At 40.9% G+C, this 25,718-nt stretch overlaps 1 pseudogene; it reads right to left on the bottom strand.

Annotated features, from left to right (window-relative positions):
- The window catches only part of LOC136529876 (protein STRICTOSIDINE SYNTHASE-LIKE 10-like), a 54,308-nt pseudogene that overhangs the window by 13,708 nt on the left and 14,882 nt on the right, over window positions 1–25,718 (bottom strand).

The raw sequence follows: 25,718 nt of genomic DNA on the forward strand, positions 1-25,718 counted from the left end.
TAGGACGAACAAAACTTCACCGAGATCTTTCATATCAAACTTTGAGGATAAGAACTTCTTTGTTTCTAGTAGTAGATTAACATCACTGCTAGCGAGCAAGATGTCATCCACATACAAGACTAGGAAAATATATTTCCCATTCTTGAACTTTGCATAAACGCAATTGTCATCTACATTTTCTTGAAACCCAAAATTTCTTATTATACTATCAAACTTCAAATACCACTGTCTTAAAGCTTGTTTTAATCTGTAAATGGATTTCTTCAAGCGGCATCCCATACGTTCTTTTTCCTTATACAACAAAACCTTTTGGTTGTGCCATGTAAACATTTTCCTCCAGATCCCCATTTAGGAACGTCATCTTTACATCCATCTGATGTAATTCTAAATCATAATGTGCTACAAGCGCCATTATGATTCTAAAAGAATCCTTACATGAGCCTAGAGAAAATGTCTCATTATAATCTATACCTTCTCTTTGCGTGAAGCCTTTCACCACAAGTCGCGCTTTGAATTTTTCTATATTCCCTTTGGTGTCATGTTTCGTTTTATAGACCCATTTACAACCTACTGTCTTGGCTTCTTTAGGAATTATTTCTAAGTCCCAAACACCGTTGTTTTCATTGATTTCATTTCATCTTCCATGGCTTCAAGGCACTTGAATGAGTGAGCGCTTCTCATGGCTTCTTCAAATGAGGTGGGATCACCCTCCATTTGAAATTCCTCACATTCATAAACTTCATAGTCATCAGAAATGACTGATCTCCTGACTCTTTGAGACCTTCTAGGGGCCTCGTTAGATGATGCTTGTTCTATATGAGGCTGTTGTTGCTCTTCCTCATGTGTGACAATAGATTCTAGGGGATCCTGAAGGACAGGTTCCTCATGTTCATTCATTGCTGCCATAGGAGAACTAACAATAGGTGCTGTTACTACAGTGTCTTACACTGTTGGTACAGTAACAACAGGTAGCGTGAAGAATGGCTCCTGAACCATAGGAGTGGGCATGTATACCCGCTTCTCTTCAAAACTAATTTCTCACGCTACCATGCTCCTCCTGATCATATCATCCTCATTGTTTCTACAAACTTCGTTTATCTGTGAGGACAATAGAAGCGATAACCTTTTGATTTTTCTATATAGCCAATGAAATGGCAACTGATTGTCTTAGAGTCTAGCTTCCCTATGTTTGGGTTAAAAACTTTTGCCTCAGCTGAACAACCCCACACACATAAATAGTTAAGTGAGGGTTCCTTTCTTGCTCACAACTCATACGGCATTTTGGGCACCGACTAGCTTGGCACTCGATTAAGAATATGAATGGCGGTTTTTAATGCCTCCATCCATAAACTTATCGGTAGGGTAGAGTAACTTATCATGCTTCTCACCATATCCATTAAGGTATGGTTGTGCCTTTCAGCTACTCCATTCTGTTGAGGCTCACCCGATGTAGAATACTAGGCAACTATGTCATTTTCCTGTATGAACCTTGCAAAAGGTCCAGGAACTTGGCCATATGGGGTGTGTCGACCATAGTACTCTCCCCCACGGTCAGATCTTACTACCTTAATCTTTAAGTTGTGCTGATTTTCTACTTCAGTCTTAAATATTTTAAATTTATCCAATGCTTCCGATCTTTCCTTAATTGGATAAATATAGCCAAAACGAGAATAATCATCTGTGAATGTTATAAATGAATCATAACCATCCACACTGTTCACAGGAAAAGGACCACATATGTCCGTGTGAACTATTTCTAAAATTCCTACGCTTCATTTGGCATCTTTCTTTATTTTCTTAATGTACTTTCCTTTTATGCAATCTATGCATTGTTCAAAATCTAAAAATTCTAAAGGCAAAAGAATTGATTTCTTAATTAATCGCTCTATTCTCCCCCTTGAAATATGGCCTAAACGACAGTGCCATAATTTTGAACATACATCATGCACTCTCTTCTACTTATTTGTTGTATTCATAGATGAGGAAACATTCTCATTCTCAGTGCCCACAACATTCACATTCTCAGAAAGTGATAATAAATAAAGCTTATCTTGTCAGAAGGCAAGACCAACACACTTATTATTATACACAAACCGACATTTGCTATTACCAAAATGACAATCATAACCATCATCATCAAGTCATGAGACACTTATCAAGTTTCTATGCAAAGAGGGTACATAAAGAATATCTAAAAGCTGAAGTCTAAATCCATCATCTAATTCTAGAGAGAGATCTCCAATGACTTCAATTTCAGCTTCAACTCCAACTACTTTAATCCTTCTTTCTCCTCTTTGCAGGGTTCTCCTCATATGGAATCCCTATAATGAATTTGCAACATGAACAGTTGCACCTGAATTAATCTACCAAGTAGATTTTGCATAACTTAAATACAAAGATTCATCTATGAATGTAATGAAATCCTCACCTCTCTTAAGAAGGCTCTTTAAGAAGTCTACACAGTGCCTCTGGTAATGTTCATCCTTCTTGCACCATTTACACTGATCCTTTTAAACTTGAGCATTGTTGTTCTTCTGATGGTGGTCATTCTGAGGGGCTTTCCCTTGAGGTTTGGCATTCTTGTTGATGTTCTTCTTTTTGTTGTCCTTCACAAGGTTAGCAGAGTCACCCTATAAGGATTTCAGCCTCTCCTCTTCTAGAACACATATTGCGTTGAGCTTCTCTATATCCCACTTATCAGGCTGCATGTTGTAATTAACAACAAAGGTTTCATATTCCTTTGGCAAGGAAGCAAAAACCAAATGAATAAGAACTCATCCTTGAGCCCCAAATCCATTGGCTTTAGCTTCGAAGCTGTGTTGCTCATCTTTAGTATGTGCTCTCTGATATCACCACCAGTATATTTCTCATTGAATAATTTCTTGATCAAAGTACTGGCGTAAGCCTTTGAAGAGCCAGTGAACTGACTCTCCACCTTCTTAAGATACTCTGTGGTGGTGTCACAATCTAGAATAGACCCTCTTATTGCATCTAAAATTGTGGACTTAGCCACCATCAAGCACTTGTGGTTTGAAATGTCCCATTTCTTACGTTTGAGATCTTACTTCATCTGCACTTCTGGATGATCTCGCTGCCAAGCAGTGAAATCAACATCAATCTCATTATCTTCCCTCACTAAGTCCACTAGCTCAGTCAGACTCGGGGAGGTAAGCGCTAGGTCATTTTCAAACAGCACAAGTGCTTGTTCATACTTCTCTCACCATACCCTGTAGTTTCTCCCTTCAAGAGGCGTTATGTGCGAGATAAAGGCCATTGAGTTGAGTCCTAAAAATCACCGTTAGAGATAGTGAGAAAATATGACATCATAATTCTATGCTTTAATTTAACATTGGTCAAAATTAAAACATACAACATTCTTATACACTAATTCTACATCACCGTTGGGCAGAAATAGAATTAATGCATTGAAAACTTATGAATCAACATTATAATATTGCTATTATCAATGTTGGTCAGAAAAATAACAATATTATAATTTACTGAATAAAATTCAATTGCTCTTCAAATTAAATTCTTACGTTGGTTCAAATTTAATTAGAAGATAATAAACTTTAACATTGCAGCGGAAACATTAACTTAATTGTGTGAATTTTACCCACAGGAAAAATTCTCTTTGCTAATTTTCTTGAGCCATTAATCATTTTCTAGGAATTAACCATTTTACTAGAAAAACAAAAGGAAAAAATGGACTCAATTCTTTACTGTTTCTTTTCCCAGACTGCTTTCAGCCTGGCCCACCTTGCTTGCATGCGCACTACGCCTTCCCAGGCTGCAACATGGTCCTAGGCTGGCAAAGCCACCCTCCCACTCGTGCCCACCTGGGCCGGCCTCTGGCCCATTGCTTCTGCGTCGTTCGATGGAGATCAACGGCTGAGCGCGTGTTTTGGCGGAACAAAACGACGCGACGGTGCCACTCGCCCCCGAACCATAGCCATTTGCTCTCCCCTTCTATCTCTGTCAGCCCCATAAGCGAACGAGCGCAGCAGCCACCGATGAGAGCCTAAAGCGAAGGATGATGGCACTATCATCGGCCACCTCATCGACGCGCGCGCTCCCCAGCGGGTGAGCATGCTGCCGTCGAGTGGCCTAGCGGCGATGCCCTAGCGCGGCGTGGAGCCCTTCCTAGAGTACTCCGATGAGTGGAGGCCGGTGAGAGAAGCCTCAAGCCACCTCCTAAGCCCTTCCGCTTTTGCCTTCTTCTCTCTGTATTGGATCTTCTTCTATTCTTCTCAGAGCTGGTCCAATCTAGGGTTAGGGTTAGGGTTAGGATTCGAGTTACTGTTCATCTTCCTAGTATGACTTGGTCATGTTGGAATGAAACAATTGAATAGATTGGTTAAGCATGACTTGGTTAGAGGCTTGAAAGATGTTGTGTTTGAGAAGGATAAGCTTTGTAGCTCTTGTGAAGCCAGCAAACAAGTTGAAAACACCCATCCTAAGAAAAGCACGATGAGCACTAGTAAAGCATTTGAGTTATTGCACATGGATTTGTTTGGGCCAACACAATACACTAGCATCGGTGGAAATAAATATGGCTTTGTGATAGTGGATGATTATACTAGATACACTTGGGTATTCTTTCTAGTGGACAAAAGTGATGTGTTTGTAATATTTAAATCATTTGTCAAGGGCATTCACAATGAATTTGAAACAACCATCAAGAGAGTTAGAAGTGACAATGGTAGTGAGTTCAAGAACACTAGAATTGATGAGTTGTGTGATGAATTTAGAATTAGACATCAATTCTCGACTAAGTACACTCCACAATCTAATGGCCTTGTTGAGAGGAAGAATAGAACACTCATTGATGTGGCAAGGTCTATGCTTAGTGAGTACAATGTGAGTCAATCTTTTTGGGCCAAAGCTATCAACATGGCTTGCTATTGTAGCAACCGCCTCTATTGTCACCATTGAAAGAGAAGACACCATATGGACTCTTGAATGGTAGAAAGCCTAACATTGCATATTTTTAGGTCTTTGGTTGCAAATGCTATATCTTGAAGAAAGGCACTAGATTGGGCAAGTTTGACAAGAAATGTGATGAAGGATTTCTACTTGGTTATTCCACTACAAGCAAAGCATATAGAGTTTGGAATTTGGATAGTGGTACTCTTGAGGAAGTTCATGATGTTGAATTTAATGAAACCAAGGGTTCACAAGAAGAGAATGAGAACTTGGAAGATGTTAGAGGCATTCAACTTTCAAATGCCATAAAGAACATGGATGTTGGTGAATTGAGGCCTAGGCAAGTGAATGATGATGAATATGATCAAGTGCAAGTGCTCTCTAACTCAAATGTGCAAGATGATACAAATCAAGCTAATACAAGTGGTTCTCATGATTATGAACAAGATCAAGTGGTTAGTGCATCATCTCAACCCAATGATCAAGCAAGTACAAGAAATTAAGTTTCAATACTTCAACCAACCAATATTGCAAAGAATCATCTATTGGACACTATCATTGGTGATATTTCAAGAGGTGTACAAACTAGATCAAGATTGGCTTTATTTTGTGAGCATTTCTCATTTGTGTCATCCATTGAACCAAATAAGATAGATGAAGCATTGAAGGATGTTGATTGGGTATATGCTATGCATGAAGAAATGAATAACTTCACCAGAAATCAAGTATGGGAATTAGTAGAGAGACCAAAGGGACACAATGTGATTGGAACCAAGTGGGTCTTTAGAAATAAGCAAGATCAAGATGGGATAGTAGTAAGAAACAAAGCAAGATTGGTAGCACAATGATATACACAAGTTGAAGGTCTTGACTTTGGAGAAACATATGCCCCAGTTGCTAGATTGGAAGCAATTAGAATCTTACTAGCCTATGCTTGTGCCCACAACATCAAAGTCTATCAAATAGATGTCAAGAGTGCATTTCTCAATGATTACATCAATGAAGAAGTATATGTTGAGCAACCTCTTAGTATTGAAGATGACAAGAAGCCCAACCATGTGTACAAGTTGAAGAAGGCATTGTATGGCTTGAAGCAAGCACCTAGAGCATGATATGAGAGATTGAGGGACTTTCTACTCTCTAAAAGGTTCATGATGGGCAAGGTTGATACCACTCTTTTCATCAAGAAGATTGGAAAAGATTTATTCGTGTTGTAAATCTATGTTGATGACATCATATTTAGATCAACCAATCAAGACTATTGTGAAGAATTTGGAAAGATGATGGCTAATGAGTTTGAGATGTCCATGATTGTAGAGTTAAGTTACTTCCTTGATCTTCAAATTAAGCAATTGAAGAATGGTACATTTGTGAGTCAAGGCAAGTATATCAAGGACATGATCAAGAAGTTTGGCATAAGTGATAGTAAAGCCATTAGTGCACCAATGGGAACAAATGGCAACTTGGATAGTGATGCAAGTGGCAATATGGTGGATCAAAAATTGTATCGGTCTATGATTGGAAGCATACTCTATGTGACCGCATCAAGGCCGGATGTCATGTTTAGTGTATGCATGTGTGCAGGATTTCAAGCCTCACCAAGAGAAAGTCATTTGAAGGCTACAAAGAGAATATTGAGGTACTTGAACCATATACAAAATGTTGGTTTGTGGTATCCCAATGGAGCAAAGTTTGAGCTAGTTGGTTACTCCGACTTGGATTATGCGGGATGCAAGGTTGAAAGGAAGAGCACCTCAAGCACATGTCAATTGTTGGGAAGATCACTTGTTTCATAGTCATCAAAGAATCAAAATAGTGCTGCATTATTAACCGCCGAAGCCGAATACATATCCGTCGGTAGTTGTTGTGCACAAATACTTTAGATGAAGTCCACCTTGAATGACTTTGGAATCAAATTCAAGAAAGTGCCATTGCTATGTGACAATGAGAGTGCAATCAAGTTAACCAACAATCTGGTTCAACATGCAAAAACAAAGCACATTGATGTCCACCATCATTTCATAAGAGACCACCAACAAAAAGGGGACATTTGCATTGAGAGTGTGGGCACCAAAGATCAACTTGCCGATATATTCACCAAGCCATTAGACGAGAAAAGGTTTTGCAAGCTAAGGAATGAGTTGAACATATTGGATTTCTCAAATATGTGTTGATGCACCCCCACTCATATGACATGCCTCTCCTTCGAGCAATCCAAGGTAAAAGTTGATTGGCATGGCATAGATCCTTGCAAAAGACATGTTTAGTGCATCTAGACATCTTTCAAATTATTTTGATAGACTCATTCATGAAAATCAAATTATTTTGATGTTTGTATGGTACCACTATTGCTTCTATGCTTAAATTGGTCTAGTGGTAGCATATGATATGTTTATGGGCTTGTAAACCTAGTGTTTGATCTAGAAAATGAGCTACAAGTGTTTAACTCAACATGGTACAAGATAACCCATATTTGGAGGTGTGAAGAAGATTGTCCTTGGATCAAACCGAGTTAAATATCTTTGACAAGTATTATAGATTGAACCAAATTTGAGGAAATGATCCTCACCCCATTGATTGACATTGATAATCTCAACCTATCTACATTTTAACCTTTGTGGTCATTGATGACAAAGGGGGAGAAATAGTGTACAAAGATAGTGAAAAGACAACAAAGGGGGAGAGAAACAAAGATATAAGTGATAGGGGGAGAATTTGACATAGGGGGAGAGATATGACAAAGGAAGGTGATCAATTAAAATTTTGAGCACACAAGTAGAGGGGAGCAAGCTCTAAACTTGGTGGATGCATTTGAATGTGCATTTCACATGTTTGATTGCATGGCACAAGTTTTAAATTTCAATATCCATGCTTGTGTGGTGTATGCTAGTTGTAGGTTGGAATGATGAAATGAAAAACTAGCATGCATAGGTTAAGTAACTAGACTCATGCTCACATTATGAAAACTAGACCATTGCTTCTAATGTTGATCTCATGGGGTATTCTAGTTCTTGTGTATGTCTAGTTACTCATTGTGCTAAAGATGGTATATTGGTGCACTACAATTGGTATCATGCTTTAGAGGTCCATGTCTTATACCTTAGCATCATTTGGTAGACATTGTTTCCTATATTTCCTATCTAAGCATATGTGCAAACGACAATCCAAACTCTTAACACATATGTAGGGGGGGCAATTGCTACTATTTGGGGTTCATGAAACTTATCCATATCCTTTTACACATGGTAAATATGTTTGGGCAAGCAACATGGATTCAATTAAATTTCAATTCATATCTTTATGTAAGGGTTGTCATCAATTAACAAAAAGGGGGAGATTGAAAGCTCTAGTTTGGTTTTGGTGAATTGATGAAACCCTAAGTGCTAACCTAGTTTATGAAAGTGATTATGAGATAGATAGCACTACTCCAAGTGGTGAAGCAAATGAACATCATGACTTGATGATGGTGATGCCATGGTGATGATCAAGTGCTTGGACTTGGAAAAGAAGTAAGAGAAAAACAAAAAGCTGAAGGCAATGGTGAAACTTGATAGGAGCTTTTTCTTTTTGGTGATCGAGACACTTAGTGAGTGTGATCACATTTAGGATCGATAGCCATACTATTAAGAGGGGTGAAACTCGTATTGAAATGCGGTAATCAAAGTGCCACTTGATTCTCTAACTCATTGCAGATGCATTCATGATCTAGTGGAGTGCTAACACCCTTGAAAACATTTGTGAAAATATGCTAACACATGTGCACAAGGTGGTACACTTGGTGGTTGGCACATTTGAGCAAGGGTGGAGAAGTTGGTGAAATGAAGGAGATGACAATCAATGAAAAATAGTGACCGAACGCTGGTCATGTGGTGATCGGACTCGAGGGGAGCAGCGTTTGGTAAGTAGTGGATCAGTGGTGCTGTCTCATTTTTGATGACTAGACTCTGGTTGAACATTGTTCAATGTCCGGTCCTGCTGATGTGGCAGCGCACAGATAAAAGGTTGAGTGACCAGACGCTGGGCGAGTCCAGTCAGGCGTGATCGGATGCATCCGGTCGCAGAAAACTGGTTCTGGAACCTCTCTGGAAACGACCGGACTCTGGCTGGTTTGCGTTCGGTCGTGCAGGAGCGGATACATCCGGTCACAAAATAGAGGCCCAGGGAGCTCTCTGGAAACGACCAAACTCAGGCGGTGGCGCATCTGGTCTTGGCGCAGTGGTGCGTCCGGTCACAACTTAAGTGCACTATTGACCATTGAAATCGGGTGATTAGCATTTGAAGCAGGGGACACATGGCAAAAATCTAAGGACTGGACACTGGGATCCTACGTCTGGTCAATCGAACCGGCGCGTTTGGTCGCCCTGATTTCTCAGTGAACAGAGGAGCCAATGGCTCTATTCGTGGGGGCTCTCTATTTAAGGCCCATGGCCAGCTCAAGCTCTCTCTCTTGGCCATTTGCATTGATATAGCAACTTTGTGAGCTTAGCCAAAGCCCTCCCACTCATCTCCATCATTGATTCATCATCTTTGTGAGATTGGGAGTGAATCCAAGTGCATTGCTTGAGTGTTTGCCTCTAGAGGCACTTGGTGTTCGTGTTTTGCTGCGAGATTCTCTTGTTACTCTTGGTGGTTGCCACCACCTAGATGGCTTGGAGTAGCAAGGATCATCGAGCAAAGGTTGGTGATGGTCTCCGGCTTCGATCATGGTGATTGTGATGGGTTCTTGACCTTTCCCCGGTGGAGAGCCAAAAGGTACTCTAGTAAATTGCTCATGGCTTGTGTGATCCTCATCTTTTGTTGGTTGTGTGGCACCCTATTGAGGGTTTGGTGTGTGATGCCAATTAGCGTGTGAACCTTCAAGTGAGTGAATCGCCACAACGAGGACTAGCTTGTCGGCAAGCAAGTGAACCTCGGTAAAAAAATCATTGTGTCATCATTTGATTCCAAGGTGATTGGTCTTCATTGGTATTCATTCTTATGATTGATTGGTTCATTCCTTGACTCAATGGTATAACCATCTTGCTCTCTCTGTTTACATTACCACAAACTAGTTATCAAGCTTTTTAGTGTAGCTAGTCATGAGAGCTTGTTAGTTTGGTTAGTGTGACTCTTTAGTAAGCCTTTGAGAGAACACTAACTTAGTGTAGTGACATAGCCATTGTGTGGATAGAGACTATATAAACTAGAATTGTGGTAGGTGTCTTGCATTTTTAGTAGGCTAGGGCAACACTCGCTTCACCTCATATTTGTCTAACTGGTATGCTAAGTGTTGTTGTAGAAATTTTTTATAGGCTATTCACCCCCCTCTAGCCATTAGGATCTTTCAAGTGGTATCGGAGCCGTGGTCACCGTGATTTGAGGTTTAACAACCTTCAGTGTAAAAATGGCTCAAATCAATAATACCAAGAAGCCACCCTAATTTGATGGCATAAATTATCCATATTGGAAGTCAAAGATGACCACACATATCAAGTCAATCAATAGAATAGTGTGGAAGGTGATAGAAACTAAAATTGAGATTGCCGATCCAGAGAATCCCACCATGGCCGAAGAAGTGTTTCTCCAAAATAATGATATTGCTCTAAGTGCCATTCATGATGCAATTGATGAGAGAACATTTGAGCAAATCAAGAACATTGAGATGGCTCATGAGGCTTAGAAGAAGTTGAAAGAATCATTCGAGGGCACCAAGGCAATGAAGGGTGCAAAGGCATACATTCTCAAGGAGAAATTTGCTAGCTTCAAGATGAAGGAAGATGAGAGTGTGTCGGACATGTTCCATCGGATGGAAGTGCTTGTCAATGATCTCAAAGTACTTGGTGAGAAGGTGGAGGACAAGGACTTCTCTCATAAGTTCTTAAAATGCTTACCCGCAAGATTTGGCATGTTGGTCACATTGCTTGTGAGGACCGGTTTGGACACAATGACGCCAAACCAAATCTTGGGAGATATCATGACCGATGATGCTTATAGAGATGATGATGAGAAGGAAGAAAAGAGGGAGAAGAAAGATGACAAGTGTAGCACCCAATTTTAAGAACAAAACTAGATACACACCATATGTGAGCCCAGGAAGTCAAATCTCACATATAACTACAAATAAGGGTAATATCAATAGACAATGCTCAATATATAATGTACTTAACATAGAGAACATAACCTTAGATAGCAAATAGTAGAAAGACAACTCTGATCTTCGGGTGAAGACTCTAGTTCCACAGGGACAACTGATTGGTTGATCACAAGTCTAATTCCTCCAAACTCTAGCAATCTGGTACCCATCTAGGATTTTTATCCAAATATTTGAAAAGTAAAGCAAGCATAAGTACATGTCGTACTCAACAAATATAACATAGGGTTCATGAGGCTCAAAAGGCTGATACTGGTTTAACTGCGATTAGCTTTTAATGAGTCATCTTTTAGCAATTGGGTGGCAACAAGTTTATCACAAGCCCATAAACACATGATCAGGTAAACATGAATAATGAATAGCATAAACAGTAACCATTAGTGAGCATTTTCATCATCAATATCATCTATGTTCATCATCTATTCCATAAATGTTCCAAGGCCGCTCGTGACCGTGAGCACGACTGATATACTAGTTTTACACTCTGTAGAGGTTGTACACTTTCACTATGAGTCGTGATTTACCCTTTCACCCGAGGTGATTAGCATCTTGACCCACTACCAAGGAAGGTCGATAGAGTTTACTATGAAGCCTTTCAAAGGTTCGTCTAACAAGTTAGGGCCACTAGGTTTCTATGGCCTACAAATGTAGAGCTCCCCTACCGACAGGCACAATAACGCACAACCTATACACTGATGGACAGAGGCCACACTATATCCAACTTGGAACACACCCCTCTTGTGCCATAAAGGTAACCACTAACAAGCTAAAAAAAGGTCCTCATACTGAGCTAAAGCCAGAGCCATATAGCCCTTATAGTTGTACTGTAAGTCCCGGATGATCACTTACAGATAAGTCCTTAGGGAGAGGAATCTAGAGCACTATAAAATAGCCCAATGCTCTAGCCCCCTTGTTCCATGTTGCTAAAAAGCATCTTTTAATGTTTATTGCATATTCCATCAGTCAAGTTACAAGATCATGGCTTTAGTTAAGCACTAGCATCATACCACCCAATGCAATAACCCATAGGAATCAAGGTACATGCTGGCTTACTGAATCTTGACTTGTAGATCTGCTAGACCAGCTCAAATGAGGTAGCTTGCTGGCTAGCATGCAAAGTGGAACATGGCACAAAAGGCAAAGGATAGGAGATGCTTCAGATAAGCAGCAGAACACAGACAGATAACAGGTGATGGGGCATAGTGCAAACGACTAAAGTACTCACCGACGACCATGGAGACAGACAATGGTAGCTCGGACTGGATGGGCATTGACGGTGTAGATGAGTACTCCCCTAATCAACACTAGGCGTCAGCAGTGCCGGTCATGAAGATGTGTTGATGGTTGGACCAGAGGTACGGCCATGGGCACCCGGTATTTATGGCCAGGAGCAACTTGGGGAGCAAGGCAAGGGAGGAGGGATGAGCAGCGTGGACTCAACGGCGGAGTCCAACATGGGTATGATTCAAGATTGTTGAATATAACACTGACATGCAAGGCCCACCGGTCAGTGAGACCAAGCGGAGAGAGGACGGCGCATTGCTATGCCGTGGAGAGAAGGACGACACAGACTCGTGGTTGCTAGGCCGGCCCAAGGGAAGGAAAGGAATGCATAATTTTTTTCTATTTTCTTAAACACATTTTCAAACCCAATTTCAATTTAAATTCAAATTCTTTTAAATTTTGATAAACCCAAGCATCATAAAAATAAATATGCAGCAGCATGTATGCACCAACATGTTTCTAAACCTTTAATAAATTTTAACTTAATGAAAATTATGATTTTCCTATATTCTCATGAGCACAAAAATTAATAATTAAATCAATTTATCTCTATTTCAAAAGGAGCAAATTTTAGGGTGTTACAACTCTACCCCCCTTAAGATGAATCTCGTCTGTGAGATTCGGAAGACATCAACTTGGAGATAGGAACACTCTATCTTTGGATTCTTCTTTACTTCCTCGTGTAGCTCCGTCTTTTTGTTAAGGACCCCACTTTACTTTGCATACCTGTTGACCTTACTCCAAGTAACTTACCAAACTGATTCCAAGATTTTGATAGATACTCCAACAATACTCTGGTAACTCCAATCACTAGTCCACCTTTCCTTTTTAGTCCATAATATCAATTATCTTTCTTCATATATTCACCTTCCAACGGAGCCTAACGAATCCCTTGGTCAGAAGGAAATTCTACTACCAACCTTTAAAACATTAATGATTCTGGTCAAGTTGCTCAAACTTGGAATACAATTCTAAGTCCTTGGTGTCACCTAAACCTTCTTAGCATGATTCTCCGTTGCTAAGGGCATCGGCTGTGACTTCTTCTTCTCTAGGTGATAGCACTTTTCCAAGTCATAATCAATATCATTCCAATGAGGATATCACAAGCTCAAGACCAACTTGATTGAAGATGTCCTGTATATTCTTGTGACCCTCCTTTATGTCTTTTTTTCTTCTAAGAAGATATTACTTCCATGCTTCACAATAGATAACTCCAGATAACATGTTAGGTAGTCCAACTCACGCTTCCTTAGTTGACTTAATGAACAAGCTACTACTTTTCTCCTTGTATAAGAGCACATTCCACATCTTGACAAGGTGCATCATTGTAGATATGAAGCTCTTGTCCTAATCTAATAAAGCTAATACATAGGTTTTACTTCAACCTTTTCTTGGACTCCTTCAGACACTTAGCTGAGGTCTCTTGATCCAAACTAACTTGAAAACTTCTCCAGTAGCTCTACCAAAATCTTGATGATCTTGGATAAACCTTCGTTGAACCTTTAATCAAACCTCATTAAAACTCTGAGTTTCTCTCACATCCTTGAGTACCACCATGCTTCCGCTACGCAAACTAGAACATAGGATACTTCATCTTGTAAATTCTTCAACTTGGCTACCCCCCTTAAGAAAAGATAAACTAGGGGACACCAAGCATATTTTGCACATTATTTTAGATGAACTAACTAGTATGAAGTCATTCTGACATCCCAATGGTACTCTTGTATATGGTCAAGGACAAGAAATATGAAATTCCTCACGAGCAGAAAAATAGCAGTGCAGTAAAACAACTGTAATTCTCATTATGTTAATCCAATGAAGTTGTAGCTTATACCTTTGGAAATCTTATAAAATTCTCCACAACTTATTTATAGAACACTTTTCCAAATTCTACAGTTTAGGTAGTAGAAAATAGTGCACAAGGGAAACTATTTTAGGTTCCAAACAACACAGATACATTGCCTTGTGATTTTCATATCTCCATAACCAAAATAGCTATCAAGGTGATCCTTTTGCTCAGAGAAAGATATTGAAGTCTACTATTGTCCAGAATTTTCTCATGATTTATGATTGTCCAAAATTAGAGTTATAAGCCAAATAGTGCAGACTGCTCTAAAAAGACAGGATAGAGGAAATAGAAGAAAATCATAACCCAACTATTTATTGCACTAGTCCTTATACCTTGGGCCTATAAACTAAATGAAATTATGGGAACACCCAACAAGATCATTGCAATCATTACAAAGATCTAGAACAAACATAAACATAATGACAATTCAAGAAAGCAATAAAGATGCACAACACAATCATTGACTCAACTTATGATACTATCATCCTTATTGGACTAAGGGTAACAATCCTAAGACTCATCTTCAGATTACGCAAGAAGGGGATGAGGGACAGTTCTAAAAGCATATCAAATCAAGGGGTGAAGATAAGAACAAGGACTTCAAAATAAGCACCAAGGAGGAGATAAACATCAAGGATAGATATATAGTAGAGAAGAAAATGTCAAGTTTTATAGAACAAGGGGTTTTGAAGCAACTTCTAAACCTGAGAATGACCAGTTTCTACTAGGCTTGCGTCCTATAGTCAGCATTGCTCTAATACCACTTTGCAGCACCTGATTTTAAGAACAAAACCAGATACACACCATATGTGAGCCTAGGAAGTCAAATCTCACATATAGCTACAAATAAGGGTAATATCAATAGACAATGCTCAATATATAACAAACTTAATATAGAGAACATAACCTTAGATAGCAAACAACAAAAAGACAACTATGATCTTCGGGTGAAGACTCTAGTTCCACAGGAACAACTGACTAGTTGATCACAAGCCTAATTCCTCTAAACTCTAGCAATCTGGTACCCATCTAGGATTTTTATCCAAATATTTGAAAAGTAAAGCAAGCGTAAGTACATGTCGTACTCAATAAATATAACATGGGGTTCATGAGGCTCAAAAGGCTGACACTGGTTTAACAGCGAGTAGCTTTTAATGAGTCATCTTTTAGCAATTGGGTGGCAACAAGTTTATCACAAGCCCATAAACACATGATTAGGTAAACATGAATAATGAATAGCATAAACAGTAATCATTAGTGAACATTTTCATCATCAATATCATATGTGTTCATCATCTATTCCATAAATATTCCAAGGCCACTCGTGACCATGAGCACGGCTGATATACTAGTTTTACACTTTGTAGAGGTTGTACACTTTCACTTTGAGTTGTGATTTACCTTTTCACCCAAGGTGATCAGCCTCTTGACCCACTATGAAGCCTTTCAAAGGTTCATCTAACAAGTTAGGGCCGCTTAGTTTCTATGGCCTACGAATGTAGAGCTCCCCTTCCAACTGGCACAATAACACGCAGCCTATACACTGACGGACAGAGGCTGCACTATATCCAACCCGAAATACACCCCTCTTATGCCATAAAGGTAACCACTAACAAGCTAGAAAAGGTCCTCATACTGAGCTAAAGCCAGAGCCATATAGCCCTTATAGTTGTACTGTAAGTCCCGGATGATCACTTACAGATAAGTCCTTAGGGAGAGGAATCTAGAGCACCATAAAATAACCCAATGCTCTAGCCCCCTTGTTCCATGTTGCTAAAAAGCATCTTTTAATGTTTATTGCATATTCCATTAGTCAAGTTACAAGATCATGGCTTTAGTTGAGCACTAGCATCATACTACCCAATGCAATAACCCTTAGGAATCAAGGTACAAGGTAACAAAGTACTAGGAAATCCTTAATGGTAGTCAAGGTAGACACATGTAGTATGAATTAAATGATTAAAGGTGAATAGGTAACAAGAAAGATCCCATGCTATACTTGCCTTAAAACACCGATCCATCGGTAAGCTTTAATCTTCAATGTTCTTCTTCTTCTTGATCACCACGTATATCTCACCGACTGGACGAAATCATAAAGCACCACACAAGCATCCATACAACCATACACAAAGCAAACAATAGATCTAAATTAGAACAGTACACCAATCATAGAAAAATAAGTAAAAGAGTTTGAAACACGATTCTACGCATCGCTACGATCACACAGTCGCAAGAAGCACTCTAATCGGAGCTACGGTTGAAAAGATACAACTACCAAGAGATCTACTCATAAAACTCTTAGCTTTATATGTTTTAATTATATAAAAACATATATAAGATATTTTATAGATAATATAATTTAAGTCAAATTTAAGTTTGAATTATAATACTAAAGTAAAACAAATCATATTTTATTTATAAAACCCAGTTGCATAATTATTATTCAAATTAGAATTTAAACCATGAAATTCTAGAAATAGTGACATGGTAACCACTATTACTAACGCGTAGATCTCGTCGCTATGAATCTAGTGTAACTTGAATAGACTAAAACAGAGTTGAAACGTAGAAGATATAATTTAAACAAGATTTTCTTTAATAAAATAATAGCTTAAATCTAACCTCAAGTTTTAAAAGTTGAAAACATATCTAACAGTAGTATGAACATGTAGATTATAAAATTACGAACCTAACCCAAGTTGAATGGGTCAAATCGGAGTTGAAACGACAAAGTTATAGCCTAAATAAATCTAGTGCCAAAACTATAAATAACTAAAAACCTATTTTATATGATCATGTTTAAGCTAAACAAATTGTAATAAGAACATATTTAAGTTGATTAATCTATTTAATATTCATTTACAAAAGGCCAACGTGAAAACCCTACATTGCTTTTAATTAATTTAGAAAGCTAGTTACACATTAACCTTAATCAAGTTAATATTTAAATTTAAATAAAATATGCGACATATTAAACGTCCACACTATCACACATACTATGTTATCGTGATTCTAACACAACCTAAAATGGGTAGAAACAGAGCTACAACAGCAGGATTAAAGCTATAGACGTAATAGAGGTGATGGATACTTTCTTCTAACAAGGAACAGTGAATTGATTAGAAAGAAACAGATCATGCACTCACAGTTGTGGTTCTTGGTGGATTCTTATTATTACTCCACGCTGGCATAGAGGAACATGGCGTGAGATGATCAGATTTATCGTAACATGCTGGCTTACTAAATCTTGACTTGCAGATCTGCTAGACCAGCTCGAACGAGGTAGCTTGCTGCCTAGCATGTAGAGTGGAACATGGCACAAAAGGCAAAGGATAGGAGACACTTCAGATAAGCAGTAGAACACAGACAGATAACAGGTGATGGGGCACGGCACAAACGACTGAAGTACTCACCGACGACCATGGAGACGGACGATGGTAGCTTGGACTGGATGGGTATCGATGGTGTAGATGAGTACTCCCCTAATCAACACTAGGCGTCAGCAGTGCTGGTCATGAAGATGTGTTGATGGTTGAACCGAAGGTACGGCCGTGGGCACCCGGTATTTATGGCCAGTAGCAGCTTGGGGCGTAAGGCAAGGGAGGAGGCGTGAGCAGCGTGGAGTCGACGATGGAGTCCGACACGGGTATGATTCAAGGTTATTGAATATAACACTGACATGCGGGGCCCACCGGTCAGCGAGACCTAGCGGAGAGAGGACGGCGCATTGCTGGGCCGCAGAGAGAAGGACGGCGCGGACTCGAGGTTGCTAGACCGGCCCAAGGGAAGGAAAGGAATAAATAAATTTTTTTCTATTTTCTTAAACATATTTTCAAACCCAATTTCAATTTCAATTCAAATTCTTTTAAAATTTGATAAACCCAGGCATCATAAAAATAAATATGCAGCAGCATGTATGCACCAACATGTTTCTAAACCTTATAATAAATTTTAACTTAATGAAAATTATGATTTTCCTATGTTCTCATGAGCACAAAAATTAACAATTAAATCGATTTATCTCTATTTCAAAAGGAGCAAATTTTAGGGTGGTACAACAAGAAGAATGACAAAAAGAAGAGTGTGGCATTCAAGGCCACATCATGTAAGGGAAAGGCAAAGCAAGAATCATCAAGTGAAGATGAAGACTTGAGCTTTGATGAGATGGATGATGAGAAGATGGCTTTGTTTGTCAAGAGATTTGGCAAGTTCATGATGAAGAAGGGCTACCGTACTAGAAGAAAGAAGTCTTCATCCAAGAACAAGGAAGAGTCAAGAAGGTGCTTCAATTGTGGAAGCAAGGATCATCTTGTTGCTCAATGCCCATATAATAGTGACAAAGATGATGACAAGAAGAACAAGAAGAAGGACAAGAAGGAAAAGAAAGAGAAGAAGGACAAGATGACCTTCAAGAAGAAGAAGAAGGGTGGTTCATAAGTGGTCACTTGGGATAGTGATGCTTCCTCAAGTGATGATGATGATGATAGTGATGATGACAAGACCACCAAGAAGAAGGCACTTGCAAGTATTGCTATCAATGAGAAGCCTTCTCTCTTTGACACTCCATCATGCTTCATGGCTAAGGCCACTAAGGTACAAACTTTTGATGATGGAAGTGATGAGGAACATGATAATAAAAATAAAAATGAAAGTGATAGTGATGATGATGAACCAACTAAGGATGAACTACTTGACATGCTAGATGATGCTAAAGAACACTTTGGCATTAAGAGAAGGGAATGCAAAAGCTTGCATAAGGAAATAAAAGCCCTTAAGCAAGTCTTTGATGAGCTCAATGCATCTCATGAGAGGCTAGAGGAAGCCCATAAGAAGCTTGGCAAGGCTCACAAGAAGCTTAAAAAGCTCATTCCTCTTTGCTTGATGAGCAAAATAAGAAGAAGCATGTGGAGACATGTGATGTAGGCTTAACTTGTGATATAATTGATGAATCATTTCATAAGTCTATCATTATTGCCCCCACTAACCCTTCTTGTAGCACTTCTGCTTCCACCTCATCTAGTAGTGATGGTTTCACTTGTGATGCCTCACTAATGGTTGAGAATAAGACCCTCAAGAAGGAGGTCAATAAGCTCACTCACACCTTGGCTAAGGCCTATGGTGGTGAGGACCACTTGCTTATGTGCTTGGGTAGCCAAAGAGCTTCTTTCTACAAAGAGGGACTAGGCTATACCCTCAAGAAAGGCAAGGCAGCCTTTGCTCCTCACAAAACTAGTTTTGCGAAGAACAATTGTCGGTTTTGCACTAATTGCAAGAAAGCTAGTGCATCATCCCAACCCAATGATCAAGCAAGTGCAAGAAATCAAGTTTCAATACTTCAACCAACCAATATTGCAAAGAATCATCTATTGGACACTATCATTGGTGATATTTCAAGAGGTGTGCAAACTAGATCAAGATTGGCTTCATTTTGTGAGCATTTCTCATTTGTGTCATCCATTGAACCAAATAAGATAAATGAAGCATTGAAGGATGTTGATTGGGTAAATGCTATGCATGAAGAATTGAATAACTTCACAAGACATCAAGTATGGGAATTAGTAGAGAGACCAAAGGGACACAATGTGATTGAAACCAAATAGGCCTTTAGAAACAAGCAAGATCATGATGGGATAGTAGTAAAGAACAAAGCAAGATTGGTAGCACAAGGATATATACAAGTTGAAGGTCTTGACTTTGGAGAAACATATGCCCCGGTTGCTAGATTAGAAGCAATTAGAATCTTGCTAGCCTATGCTTGTGCCCACAACATCATCAAACTCTATCAAATGGATGTCAAGAGTGCATTTCTCAATGGTTACATCAATGAAGAAGTATATGTTGAGCAACCTCCTAGTTTTGAAGATGACAAGAAGCCCGACCAAGTGTACAAGTTGAAGAAGGCATTGTATGGCTTAAAGCAAGCACCTAGAGCACAATATGAGAGATAGAGGGACTTTCTATTCTCTAAAGGGTTCATGATGGGCAAGGTTGACACCACTCTTTTCATCAAGAAGATTAGAAAAGATTTATTCATGTTGTAAATCTATGTTGATGACATCATATTTGGATCAACCAATCAAGACTATTGTGAAGAATTTGGAAAGATGATGGCTAATGAGTTTGAGATGTCCATGATTGCAGAGTTAAGTTACTTCCTTGGTCTTCAAATTAAGCAATTGAAGAATGGTACATTTGTGAGTCAAGGCAAGTATATCAAGGACATAATCAAGAAGATTGGCATGAGTGATAGCAAAGCCATTAGTACACCAATGGGAACAAATGGGAACTTGGATAGTGATGCAAGTGGCAATATGGTGGATCAAAAATTGTATCAGTCTATGATTGGAAGCATACTCTATGTGACCGCATCAAGGCCAGATGTCATGTTTAGTGTATGCATGTGTGCAAGATTTCAAGCCTCACCAAGAGAAAGTCATTTGAAGGCCACAAAGAGAATATTGAGGTACTTGAACCATACACAAAATGTTAGTTTGTGGTATCCTAAAGGAGCAAAGTTTGAGCTAGTTGGTTACTCCGACTTAAATTATGCAGGATGCAAGGTTGAAAGGAAGAGCACCTCGAGCACAAGTCAATTGTTGGGAAGATCACTTGTTTTATTGTCATCAAAGAATCAAAATAGTGTTGAATTATCAACCGCCAAAGCCGAATACATATCCGCCGGTAGTTGTTGTGCACAAATACTTTAGATGAAGTCCACCTTGAATGACTTTGGAATCAAATTCAAGAAAGTGTCATTGCTATGTGACAATGAGAGTGCAATCAAGTTAACCAACAATCCGGTTCAACATGCAAAAACAAAGCACATTGATGTCCGCCATCATTTCATAAGAGACCACCAACAAAAGGGGGATATTTGCATTGAGAGTGTGGGCACCGAAGATCAACTTGCCGATATATTCACCAAGACATTAGACAAGAAAAGGTTTTGCAAGCTAAGGAATGAGTTGAACATATTGGATTTCTCAAATATGTGTTGATGCACCCCCACTCATATGACATGCCTCTCCTTCGAGCAATCCAAGGTAAAAGTTGATTGGCATGGCATAGATCCTTGCAAAAGACATGTTTAGTGCATCTAGACATCTTTCAAATTATTTTGATAGACTCATTCATGAAAATCAAATTATTTTGATGTTTGTATGGTACCACTATTGCTTTTATGCTTAAATTGGTTTAGTGGTAGCATATGACATGTTTGTGGCTTGTAAACCTAGTGTTTGATCTAGAAAATGAGCTACAAGTGTTTAACTCAACATGGTACAAGATAACCCATATTTAGACGTGTGAAGAAGATTGTCCTTGGATCAAACCGAGATAAATATCTTTAACAAGTATTATAGATTGAACCAAATTTGAGGAAATGATCCTCACCCCATTGATTGACATTGATAATCTCAACCTATCTACATTTTAACCTTTGTGGTCATTGATGACAAAGGAGGAGAAATAGTGTACAAAGATAGTGAAAAGACAACAAAGGGGGTAGAGAAACAAAGATAGAAGTGATAGGGGGAGAATTTGACATAGGGGGAGAGATATGACAAAAGAAGGGGATCAATTAAAATTTTGAGCACATAAGTAGGGGGAGCAAGCTCATAAACTTGGTGGATGCATTTGAATGTGCATTTCATATGTTTGCTTGCATGGCACAAGTTTTAAATTTCAATACCCGTGCTTGTGTGGTGTATGCTAGTTGTAGGTTGGAATGATGAAATGAAAAACTAGCATGCATAGGTTAAGTAACTAGACTCATGCTCACATTATGAAAACTAGACCATTGCTTCTAATGTTGATCTCATGGGGTATTCTAGTTCTTGTGTATGTCTAGTTACTCATTGTGCTAAGGATGGTATATTGGTGCACTCCAATTGGTATCACGCTTCAGAGGTCCATGTCTTATACCTTAGCATCATTTGGTAGACACTGTCTCCTATATTTCCTATCTAAGCATATGTGCAAGCGACAATCCAAACTCTTAGCACATATGTAGGGGGAGCAATTGCTACTATTTGGGGTTCATGAAACTTGTCCATATCCTTTTACACATGGTAAATATGTTTGGGCAAGCAACATGGATTCAATTAAATTTCAATTCATATCTTTATGTAAGGGTTGTCATCAATTAACAAAAAGGGGAGATTAAAAGCTCTAGTTTGGTTTTAGTGAATTGATGAAACCCTAAGTGCTAACCTAGTTTATCAAAGTGATTATGAGATAGGTAGCACTACTCCAAGTGGTGAAGCAAATGAAGATCATGACTTGATGATGGTGATGCCTTGGTGATGATCAAGTGCTTGGACTTGTTAAAGAAGCAAATGAAGATCATGACTTGATTATGAGATAGGTAGCACTATTGCTTCTGTGCTTAAATTGGTCTAGTGGTGGCATATGACATGTTTGTGGGCATGTAAACCTAGTGTTTGATCTAGAAAATGAGTGTTGGTACAGAAAGTGACCAACATGTAAATATTTGTTGTTTTGTTGTACGTTGTGATTGGATGTGGCCTAGCACTCAATGACACAGGGTTTATACTGGTTTAGGCAACATGCCCTACATCCAGTTTGAGTCGGTCGATGACTTTATTCCTAAGTCTAGGTGCTCAATATTTGTTGTGGGGTTACAAACAAGAGGGAGTAAGATGGGGGTGCATCCTCGGTCGGAGACGCGGGTCAGAGTTAGAAGCGGTGTTTGGCCAAGCCTTCCAGTCAGAGAGGTGGGCCGGAGTCAGAAGCGAGCAATGTTCCTCCGTAGCGAGGCCTTCCAGTTGGAGATTGGATCGCCCTTCTGTACTATCATTTAGGTATTTGGGTCGGCCCACAAGTTGTGCGTCGTTCATAACGTCGCCTGCTGGGCCGAGCCTTTGCTGGGAAGCCGGTCCGTGAGGAACCCTGGGTTTATGAATCCGACAGGAGCCCTCGAGCCCCCGGGTGACTCGGGTAGAATCATCTAGGGGGGTTTGTCTTGAAGGTGGGTGCGCACGAGCGCACCCACGGGTGTAGCCCCCGAGCCCCCGGGTGATTTGGGTTGAATTGTCTAGGGGTTTTTTCGTGTTGCTAGCGGGGGGATTTTTTGTTTTGTCAGTGGGTGCACATGAGCGCACCCGCGGGTATAGCCCCCAAGCCCCTGGGCAATTCAGGTAGAATCGCCCGTGGGGTTTTGTCAGCGGGCATGAGTGTGTGCACTTTGGCGGGCATAGCATCCCTTTTCTAGTTCCTGGCCCATCATTTCTAGGAGCGTGGTACCAGGCGTTTGGTTGTGGCCGAGGGACTGGGTGAGATGGGGTTTTGTCTACCGAGGCATCAGGCATGCCGAGGGTTCAGGTGAATCTGAGTCGTGGATCTAGGGATCGAGTGAGTTGGAGTTGCTAACCAAGGCATTGGGCGCGCCAACGGATCAGATAAGACAGACTTGCAGATCTAGGCATCGGGTGCACCATGGGATCGGGCGAGTAGGAGTCGTGGATCAAGCATCGGGTGTGCCATGGGATCAGGTGAGTTGGAGTCATGGACCTAGGCGCAGCCGAGGCATTGGCGTAGCCGATGGATAGTAGAGGGATCGAGCGAGACGAACTCACGGACCTAGGCGTGCAGCTGAGGGATCGGGTGAATTAGAGTCGTGGATCTAGGCGTTGGGCGCGTCGAGGGATCGAGCAAGTTGGAGTCACGGATCTAAGCGTCGGGCACACCAAGGTATTGAGCGAGTTGGAGTCACGGATCTAGGTGTCGAGCACGCTGAGGGTTTGGGCAAATCAGAGTCGCTAACCAAGGTGTTGGGCGCACCAAGGGATCGGATGAGATGGACTCGCGGATCCAGGCGTCGGACGTGCCATGGGATCTGGTGAGTCAGAGTCACGGATCAGGCATTGAGCGCACCGTGGGATCGGACGAGTTAGAGTCGCGGACCTAGGCATAGCCAAGGCGTTGGGCATAGTCGATGGATAGTCAAGGGATCAGGCGAGACGGACTCATGGACCTAGGCGTGCAGCCAAGGGACCGGGCAAATCAGAGCCGTGGATCTAGGCGTCGGGCACACCGATGGATCGGGCGAGTCAAAGTCACGGATCCAGGTGTCGAGCATAGTGAGGGATCGGGCAAGTCAGAGTCACGGATCTAGGTGTCGAGCGCGCCAAGGGATCGGGTAAGTCAGAGTCGTGGACCTAAGCATAGCCAAGGCATTGGGTGTCTTGAGCCCCTAAGCCCTGTTAGGCTTGGTAGGGGTCAGTTTAGTTTTGTGTGTTACCCCGTCCATGGTTTCTCACAACTGGAGGGGCTGAGCTGACGTCGCTTGCCTCGATGGCTCGAGTGATGCGCTCGGTGAGCTCGCTAATGGGCACGTTTGAGTGAATTTTGGGTCCGTTGTTCGTGAGGGGGTCGGTATAGCCCTCTTGTGGCACTCCACTGCTCCTTAACCCACAACCCAATAGATGCCTGGGTCATTCCAGAGACCGACCCGGGTGGCCCGCTGGCCTCCCCTCGATGGAGATTCTATTGGCATGGCTAGAGGTTAGGATAGAATGAGAAGGATGAGATGACCCTAGTTGCTTCAGGGCAGACTGGGCGAGGGCCGCTCGGGGCTCATTTGTGCTTTCTCCCCTAGCTCTGTTTGACATGAGGTGGCCTCAAGCCCTTCATGGGAAGGCCTTCGAACCCCGGTCAGTCATTGCTCATGTTGAATGAGGCAACTGCCGCTTCGTGACACAACACGGAGCATTGTGATGCATTTAACTGCATATGCAATGCTTCGGATATATGGAGTGAATGAATGCATGCATAGATGAATGTGTGAATGTGTTGCATGAATGTATGAATGACAGCAGATGAATGAATGATCATATAAAAAATAGTGGGGGTCGGTAATGTTACCTTGATGACTCGAGTGACGGGGTTTGAGGAGCTCCAATCAGAAATATCTGACCAGAATCTACGCTCGTCGTTCATGATGGAGTCGGCATGGCCCACATGGGGTGTCCCTTTGCTCCTTACCTATCTCTCGGCATTCGCCTGGGCCATCCGATCGACTCAAGAAGCCTGCTGGTCTCCCCTAGGCGGAGATTCCATAGTTGGGCCCTTGCAAGTCCCGCCAGGGAAGGCGGAGGGCCACCGGTGCGCAGTTGCACCTTGTTTCTCTCACCCAGCATGCGATAGTGGTGGGCCATACCCAGGCCACGTCTCATCTAACCAGGTGTCGTTCCATCGGGCAGGGTGTGTCCCATCGGTTCAGGGCATATCCTATCATATTCCATCCACATTGAATGGGGAAGGGAGAGGTTTTGTTTGCCCCAATCCTTTCGCCTTTCCTTGACTGCTCTGTTTCTTCTTTAAATAGGGGAGGGAGAGGGCTTTCACCCTATTCCTTCACCTATTCCTCATCTGCTGCCTCTTCTTCTCACCAAGAGCATCTGAGTGTCGTGGCGGTTCCTAGGAGAGAAAAGGGGAGAGCTAGGGAGAGGAGAAAACTCATAGATCCATTCACGAATCTAGAGCAAAATGTCAAGCTAGAGGTCATCC

The sequence above is a fragment of the Miscanthus floridulus genome, chromosome 19 (genome assembly GCF_019320115.1).
Source record: "Miscanthus floridulus cultivar M001 chromosome 19, ASM1932011v1, whole genome shotgun sequence".
Classification (NCBI taxonomy): Eukaryota; Viridiplantae; Streptophyta; class Magnoliopsida; order Poales; family Poaceae; genus Miscanthus; species Miscanthus floridulus.